Source organism: Gossypium hirsutum, chromosome A08 (assembly GCF_007990345.1).
Source record: "Gossypium hirsutum isolate 1008001.06 chromosome A08, Gossypium_hirsutum_v2.1, whole genome shotgun sequence".
NCBI classification, from domain to species: Eukaryota; Viridiplantae; Streptophyta; class Magnoliopsida; order Malvales; family Malvaceae; genus Gossypium; species Gossypium hirsutum.
The window spans coordinates 77,924,093-77,932,994 of record NC_053431.1 but is presented as its reverse complement, the minus strand read 5'-3'; the positions used below and the strand labels follow the sequence as shown (position 1 = coordinate 77,932,994).

General features: G+C 38.0%; 1 non-coding gene across 1 annotated transcript; it reads right to left on the bottom strand.

Annotated features, from left to right (window-relative positions):
• Nucleotides 1-263: 263 nt before the first annotated feature.
• On the bottom strand, nucleotides 264-370 carry LOC121205410 (small nucleolar RNA R71). The gene has a single exon (XR_005900488.1). It is a non-coding gene; the product is annotated as a small nucleolar RNA R71 (small nucleolar RNA).
• Between the last annotated feature and the right edge of the window lie 8,532 nt (nucleotides 371-8,902).

Below are 8,902 nucleotides of genomic sequence, written 5' to 3'. Positions count from 1 at the left end.
TTCAAATGATACAACAATTTGTTTAGTTTGATGGTTTGCAGGATGAGGATCCCAACACTTATTTAGCCAACTTCTTAGAACTATGTGATACATTTAAAATTAATGGCGCTTCTAATGATGCCATACGTCTTCGGTTGTTTCCCTTTTCATTGAGGAACAAAGCTAAATAGTGGTTGACCTCGTTACCACGAGGGTCAATTACTACTTGGGAACAAATGACCGAAAAATTTTTACTAAAATATTTTTCGCCGGCTAAAACAGCTAAATTACGTAATGATATCTCTTCTTTTGTGTAGATGGATTTAGAAACACTCTACGACGCATGGGAGAGATACAATGACATTTTGAGAAGATGCCCCTACCATGGGTTACCACTTTGGCTCTAAGTACAAACATTTCACAATGGTCTGAATCCTTCAACTCGGTAAATGGTTGACGCAGCTGCTGGCGGAACCATCAACAATAAAACACCAGAAGATGCCTATGAGTTTATAGATGAGATGTCACTGAAAAACTATCAGTGGCAAGTCATGAGGACAAAGCCAACGAAAACAGCCAGCGTTTACAATATCGATTCAGTCACCATGCTCTCTAATCAGGTAGAACTCTTAAAGAAAAAGATTGATGGTTTTCTTAATTCTTCACAGGTTCACCCAGTAATACAGTACGAAACAAGTGAAGGTGGAACAAAATATTCGGAATACCAAACCTATGGCCACAACATGGATAACGAGCAATTAAACTACATGGGTAATAATCCTCGACCACAAAACAATCCATATAGTAACACTTATAATGCAGGTTGGAGGAACCACCCCAATTTCTCGTGGGGCGGTCAAGGAAATCAAAGACCACAACATCCCCCGGGCTACCAACAACCACCCTACCAACAGGAAAATAAGACAAACGTCAAAGAGATGCTCTCAAAGTTTATATCAGTGTCAGAAACCCGTTTTCAGAACACCGAGATAGCACTTAAAAATCAACAAGTGTCGGTCCAAGGGCTCGAAACTCAGATAGGCCAACTCTCGAAACTAATCTCCGAATGACCACAAGGTAGTTTGCCAAGTAATACCAAACCTAACCCAAGGGAACAACTCAACGCAATTAATATTCAAGATGACAAAGGAGTCATTGAGTCTGAACCAGAACCGAGGCAAGAAACTGTGGTAAGCAAAGGTCAAGGTGAGGTAGATCAAAATACAAACAAACCAGTGACTGTCGAATATAAACCACGTGTGCCATACCCCAACACAACAAGGAAAGACCGCTCAGATGAACAATTTGGTAAATTCCTTAAACTTTTAAAAAATTACATATTAACTTAACGTTTATTGAAGCTCTATCGCAGATGCCAAACGCAATGAAATTTTTAAAGAAACTTTTAGCAAATAAGCGAAAGTTGGACGAGGCGTCACATGTGGAGCCAAACGCAGTTTACTCGGTCATTCTTCAAAATAAACTACCCAACAAACTAAAAGACCCAGGGAGCTTTACTATTCCTTGCTTACTTGGTAGTTTAGATGTTAATCATGCATTAGCTGATCTAGGGGCTAGTATCAACGTCATGCCTTACAAAATGTTTAAGCAACTAGGTCTCGGGAAACCCAAACAGACTAGTATGAGCATTCAATTAGCAGATAAAACTATAAGATTCCCTAGAGGTATTATTAAAGATGTGCTAGTTAAAATCGATAAATTTATATTTCCCGTTGACTTTATTGTTCTAGACATAGAAGAGGATAGCAACACTCCCTTAATTCTAGGAAGGCCCTTTTTAGTAACTGTTAAAACCATCATTGATGTTGGCACAGGTGAACTCACACTCCGGGTGGGAGATGAAACAATCACCCTTCAAGCTCGCAATTTTGGCAACACATCAGGAATTGAAAGTGATCATTTAAACCATTCTACTAAAACTAACAATATGGTGCAACCTACTTTGCAGAAAATGAGTCTGAAGGAAGCTCACGAGTCGTTCTCAAGCACTAGTGGAGGACCTATTCATGAAGATCGAAGATTATAAATCGAGGAACTCGATGAATGGCGGGCGCACAAACCAAGAACACCTGACAAACCGAAACTACGCCAAAATGAGCCCGATACCTCTCCAAATCAACTTAAGGTTGGTGATAAGGTCTTATTAGAGCCGCAGATCCCCACATTGTCACTACCACACCGAATGAGGAAATCTCTCTGACGGTACTCAGTATTTTTCCATTCGGCACAGTGGAGGTGAGTCATCCCAAGTTCGGCACTTTTAAGGTAAACAACACCCGATTAAAACCTTATTTTGATAAGATTGATAGCAAGAATAAGGAGTATAAACTCCTCAAACCACCATGACCATTCACTGGAGAAGTAAGTTGAGCTTAGACTATAAATAAGCGCTTCTTGGGAGGCAACCCGAGCACTAACAATAATAATTTCTTTAAATTTTGGTATTTAACTCCTAACTTGCTAATAGAAATCTTGAATACAGGTGTTTCCACAGAGACACGGCCAAGCAAACGGGTGTGCTTAAGGCCGTGTGAAAACAAGGCAAAAGATTTCCCCAACACGGGCTACGATTAAATGCCACGGCCGTACGATATGGCCGTGGTTGAGCCTGCCAAAACAACACGGGCGTGCGACACGCCCATGTGGAAGAACCGCGATCAAGCCTGCCAAAACAGCACGGGCGTTCGACACGACCATGTGGAACACCCGTGGTCGAACCTGTTAAATTAACACGAGTGTGGGGCTTGCACACATGGGCGTGGGAGAAGCGAACGAAGCTAGACACGATCGTGCGACAAGGCCGTGTGAACCCACACTCCCGAGGAACACGGGCGTGTACTAAATGTCAGATGCGCCCAAATATGAAATTCACGAATCACACGGGCTGAAATTGGGGAACACAGGCGTGTGCCATGGCCGTGTGCCCCAAAATCTATAAATATCCTGCACTATTCACTTTCTTCCCCATTCAAAAACCCTAACCCTAGCCGCTGCAACTCCACACGGCCTCCCTGCCACACCTGTGCGCCGCCTCCAACTTCATTTTTAACACTCAATCTCTCTCCTTTAGTATTTGTTTACTCCTTTCACTTCTATTTTACTTATTACTAATGCTTATTATTAGCATAATCTTCATTGCTTTCAAACTATTTTTCATTTTCTCATTGTTTTATCATTTAATTTGCATTCTTAGGTTAGTTATTATACATTTCATGTTAAATCAAGTTATTAGGGAAAGCTTGTAACACCCCATACCCGAAACCGTTGCCGGAGTCGAACACGAGGTGCTAACGAACTTAATTCATTTAAATATTTTCCAGACAAGCTGGCTAACTGCATCACATTCACTTAAAAATTCGTATCTTGAGTTCTGAAACTCGAAATCCAATTCCGCAAATTTCTCCTGAAACTAGACTCATATATCTATCTACTAAAATTTTTTCACAATTTTTAGTCGGTCCAATTAGTACAGTTTATTAGTTAAAGTCTCCCCTGTTTCAGGGTTCGACTGCTCTGACCTCTGTGTATTACGAACCAGATATCTCCCTGTACAGAGATTCAATGACTATGCAATTTGTCCCTAATAAAAGTAGACTCAATAAGGAATCTTTACATATAAAGTATGACTTCTAATTATCTTTTTAGAATTTATGGTGAATTTCTAAAGTCGGAACAGGGGATCCAGAAATCGTTCTGGCCCTGTTTCACAAGATTTTAAATATCTCATACAATATAACTCATATTCTTGTTTTACTTCTTCCATGTGAAAATAGACTCATCAAGCTTCGATTCCATAATTTATCCATTATTTAATTCCATTTCTACTATTTTTAGTGTTTTTTCAATTTCACATCACTACTGCTGTCTGCCTCTATTATTAGAGTAAATTTTTCCTATTAGAGTAATTTAACATGCATATCACCAAGTATGATCATGACTAGCCATACCAAAGGCTAATCATTACCAAGCATTTCCTTACTACTCAATAACCATATCATGAGTGTAACACCAGAAATGATTAGCCATGACAAACGGCATAATAATCAAATAGACTTTAACTGTTACTTATAACTAAGTATCATAAGACCAAATCCAAATTAACATTTATGCCATTTTCGCATGGCTAAAAGTATACATACCAAAGTTCAAACAAAACATAATAGCCTATACATGCCGAAATGTTCTCTTAGGCCAACTAAGAAGAAGATACCAAAAAGTTGCAAGCTGGTGTGATGACTTCGACGGTGGTCCCGAGCACACAAAAATGGATCAAAGGAACCTAAATAAGTGACAAATAAACAAACCAAATGAGTATATAACTCAGTAAGTCATAAGCATTACATACCGTATAATTATAAGAGATCATAAGAGAAAGCAAATAATACAAAATCAGTTACTCCAACTATACCGAACTATGCTATCATTTCTTAGAATTTCGATTCAATCTCATGCCAAGTCCTACAATCAAATCAAACACCAAAACAACCCAATTGATTTAGACCCGATCCCTCAAAGCATGGAATTATGATGCACTGGATAAATTTGTACCTACTCAGTACATGCCTCAAGTTTGATACTTTAGTTACTAGTTCTACCACTTCGTTCTTTCACGCACATTTTATATTATCAATCAAATTTGCACACATAGTGCTCGTCACACTCGCACACATAGTGCCATAGCACACCGCACACTCAGTGCATTGGATTTTCTCTCATACTTCAACACCCAAATCGGCACACATAGTGCTACTTAATTCCGCACACATAGTGCCATATGTTAACTCATTTTGATAAGGCAATTTACTTAATTCAAATAGCACATATGGTCATATTAATAAATAGGAAAATTATTCCAAGAGAACACCTAACAAAAGGAATCCTTTTATGATTCACTAATATTATTTATATACAAGCTAATCAACCTTACAGGAGTGCTTAAGGACTTACCTTATATTGGATGAAATGATTCCCAATCGACTACTCGATTATCTTTGCTTTGCCTTTGTTTGATTCTCCCCCTTTGATTTCTTGATCTAGAATAAATACATTTAGTAGTTTAATTATCTTGCTGGATACTTATGTGTATAATTTAATGGTTTTCACTCCATTTCACAACTATCCTTGTTCAAAATATTAAAACCTTAACCAATATTCGATTAATGCTTCAAGGCCGAATGTATTATCACTATTAAGATAACCCAAGTATTTTTAATTCTAATATACAACATCATGAATCGACTCAACCTTATAAGCCAATATTACTCCTTCAATCGATTATAGAGAGTTAAAAATATTATCACAAACATATACACCTATATGGTCGAATATACCAAATTAAATTTAACCTTACTTATGTAATTACCTATAAGTTATTATACATCAAATTTCATACATTTAACCTTTTAATGCCTATTAACCATTCTTTTGATCTTAACCTAAAATGACAACTCCCATACTCAACATTTCAACCGAATTATCCCTATCACCCGAACTAAAATTCACACCTTAACTTCATACATTTTTATTATGACTTTCATAATTCATTCGGCCCCATCAAAGGACCATTTAACATACAAGGAAAATAATCATAGAGAAAGAAATTAACATTCTAATTAGACTCAATATAACCGAATGTACCAAGTGCTACTAACCTACTTATTCAAAAATCTTCATTCCATACTATCATCCCTCTTTTATCCCATACAACATGAAAATAACCTCCAATGCTAACACTTAGATTCACGGCATGATGCCCAAACCACCATAAAAGCTCCAACTTTCTTGACATTACCAAGAGTGCATCCAATTATTAACTTAACCTATCATAAAACTAAATCAACAATTCAAAACTTACCTCTTACTAGCTAAAGAAGAATGCCGAATTGCTTTTGGTAAGTTCCCCTTATTTCTTCATCTTTGTTTTGGCTTTTAGAGAAGGAGAAGATGAGCAGCGTTTCTCTCTTTTTTTTTTAATTCCTTTTATTAGAATTCTTTATATCATTTGTTAACTAAAAAAATTATATTAAGTTAGAATTGGTGGAGCATCATCATGTCTTGGCCAGCCACTATGTATATTATGGGTAAATTGACACGCAAAACCAATCTTTTTAATACATGGACTAATAGACCATTATAAAATTAACCTATCACATTTCTAAAGTGTTTCATATAAGTCCATTTTAATAAATTCACTTAAAAATGACCAAATTAATGCATGAAACTTTCACACATGCATTTACTCACATCATGAACACAGAATATAACTTTTAATTATTTATAAAACTCGGTTTTTGTGGTCCCGAAACCACTTTCCGACTAGGGTCTAATTAGGACTGTCGCAACTCTCCCCCAGATAAGGAATTTTCGTCCCCGAAAATCTTACCAGTGAGCAAATTAGGATATCGATCCTTCATAGAGTCCTCAAGTTCCCAAGTAGCTTCTTCGACCCCGTGTTTATGCCATAGTACCTTCACTAATGGGATTTTCTTATTTCGCAATTCTTTTACTTCACGGGCCAAAATACGAATTGGTTCTTCTTCATAACTCAAATCAGATTGAATCTCCACCTCAGATAAATTAATTATATGCGATGGATCAGATCTATAACGTCGAAGCATTGAGACATGAAAAACGTTGTGAATCTTTTCAAGTTCCGGGGGTAAAATCAATCGGTATGCAACTGGCCCAATTCGTTCAGATATTTCATACGGCCCGATGAACCTCGGACTCAATTTGCCCTTACGGCCAAATCTCAGCACCTTTTTCCAAGGTGAGACTTTAAGAAACACTTTGTCTCCAACCTGATATTCAATGTCTTTTCTTTTTAAATCTGCATACGACTTCTGACGATCTGAAGCGGCTTTCAAACTTTCACGAATCACTTGAACTTTCTGCTCAGCATCCCTAATCAAATCAACCCCGAAAATTTTACTTTCACTAAGTTCGGTCCAAAACAACGGTGTACGGCATTTACGACCGTATAAAGCCTCGTAAGGTGCCATCTTAATACTTGATTGAAAACTATTGTTGTAAGCGAACTCAATCAAAGGTAAATACCGTTCCCATGAACCACTAAACTCAAGGATGCAACATCTCAACATATCCTCGAGTACCTGAATTACCCGTTCGGATTGACCATCGGTCTGGGGATGAAAAGCGGTGCTAAAATGCAACCTGGTACCCAATGCTTCTTGCAATTTCAACCAAAATCGCGATGTGAATCTCGGATCTCTATCTGACACAATAGAAATAGGTACTCCATGTAACCTTACAATCTAGGAAACATACATTTCAGCTAGCTTGTCAAGGGAATAATCCGTACGTACAGGAATAAAATGAGCCGATTTTGTTAGTCTATCAACAACAACCCAGATCGCATCTTTCTTGCTTGACGACAATGGCAACCCAGATACAAAATCCATCGTGACTCGATCCCATTTCCATTTGGGTATCATGATCGGCTGAAGTAACCCTGAAGGCACTTGATGTTCCGCTTTCACTTGTTGACATATCAAACACTTCGAAACAAAGTTAGAAATGTCTCATTTCATACCAGGCCACCAAAACTGACGTTTTAGATCGTTGTACATCTTTGTACTACCCGGGTGGATTGACATGCGGCTACTATGAGCCTCACTTAAAATCAAAGAAATAAGTTCAGAATTTCTTGGAACACACAGTCGACTTCTGAACCTCAAACAATCGTCATCATCAATTTTAAACTCTGATTCCACATTTAAAACACATTCAACTCGTTTAGCAACCAATTCACTGTCAACTTTCTGGGATTCACGTATTTGATGAATCAATAATGGTTTGGCCTTTAATTCTGCTACCAACACATTATCGAGTGAAACGGACAGGCGTACATTCATTGCTCGCAAAGCAAACAGTGATTTACGACTTAAGGCATCGGCAACCACGTTAGCCTTTCCCGGATGATAGTTGATGACAAGCTCATAATCTTTCAACAACTCGAGCCAACGTCTTTGTCGCAGATTCAAATCTCTTTGAGTCATAAAGTATTTGAGGCTTTTATGATCCGAATATATATGACACCTCTCTCCAAACAGGTAGTGTCGCCAAATTTTCAAAGCGAAAACAATGGCAGCTAATTCAAGATCATGGGTTGGATAGTTTTTCTCATGTGGTTTCAATTGTCTCGACGCGTAAGCTACTACTCGACCTTCTTTCATTAATACGCAACCCAGCCCAAGCAAAGATGCATCACTGTAAATGAAAAACTCTTTACCGGATTCAGGCTGCACAAGCACTGGAGCTTCAGTCAAATAAGTTTTCAACTGATCGAAACTTTTCTGACATTTTTCTGACCATTCAAACCTAACATCTTTCTGAAGTAGTCTCATTATTGGTGTGGCTATCATCAAGAAATCATTTACAAACCGTCTGTAGTAACCAGCAAGCCCCAAAAAGCTTCGGACTTCAGTAACATTTCTCGGGGTTTCCACTCAAGTATGGCTGAAATTTTGCTCAGATCGACTCGAATTCCCGATGCAGATACTACATGTCCTAAAAAGCTAACTTCTCTCAACCAGAACTCACATTTACTGAACTTAGCATACAACTGCTTATCCCGTAATATCTGTAACACTAATCTCAGGTGTTCAACGTGTTCAGTTTCATCATGTGAATAAATCAAGATGTCATCTATAAACACAACTACAAACCAGTCCAAATACTGCCTGAAGATTCGGTTCATCAAATCCATAAATACTGCAGGGGCATTAGTGAGCCCAAACGGCATCACTAAAAACTCGTAGTGACCGTATCTCGTCCTGAAAGTAGTTTTAGGTATATCTGAGTCTCGAACTCGCAACTGATAATAACCCGATCCCAAATCTATCTTTGAAAACACTGAGGCTCCCTTCAATTGATCAAACAA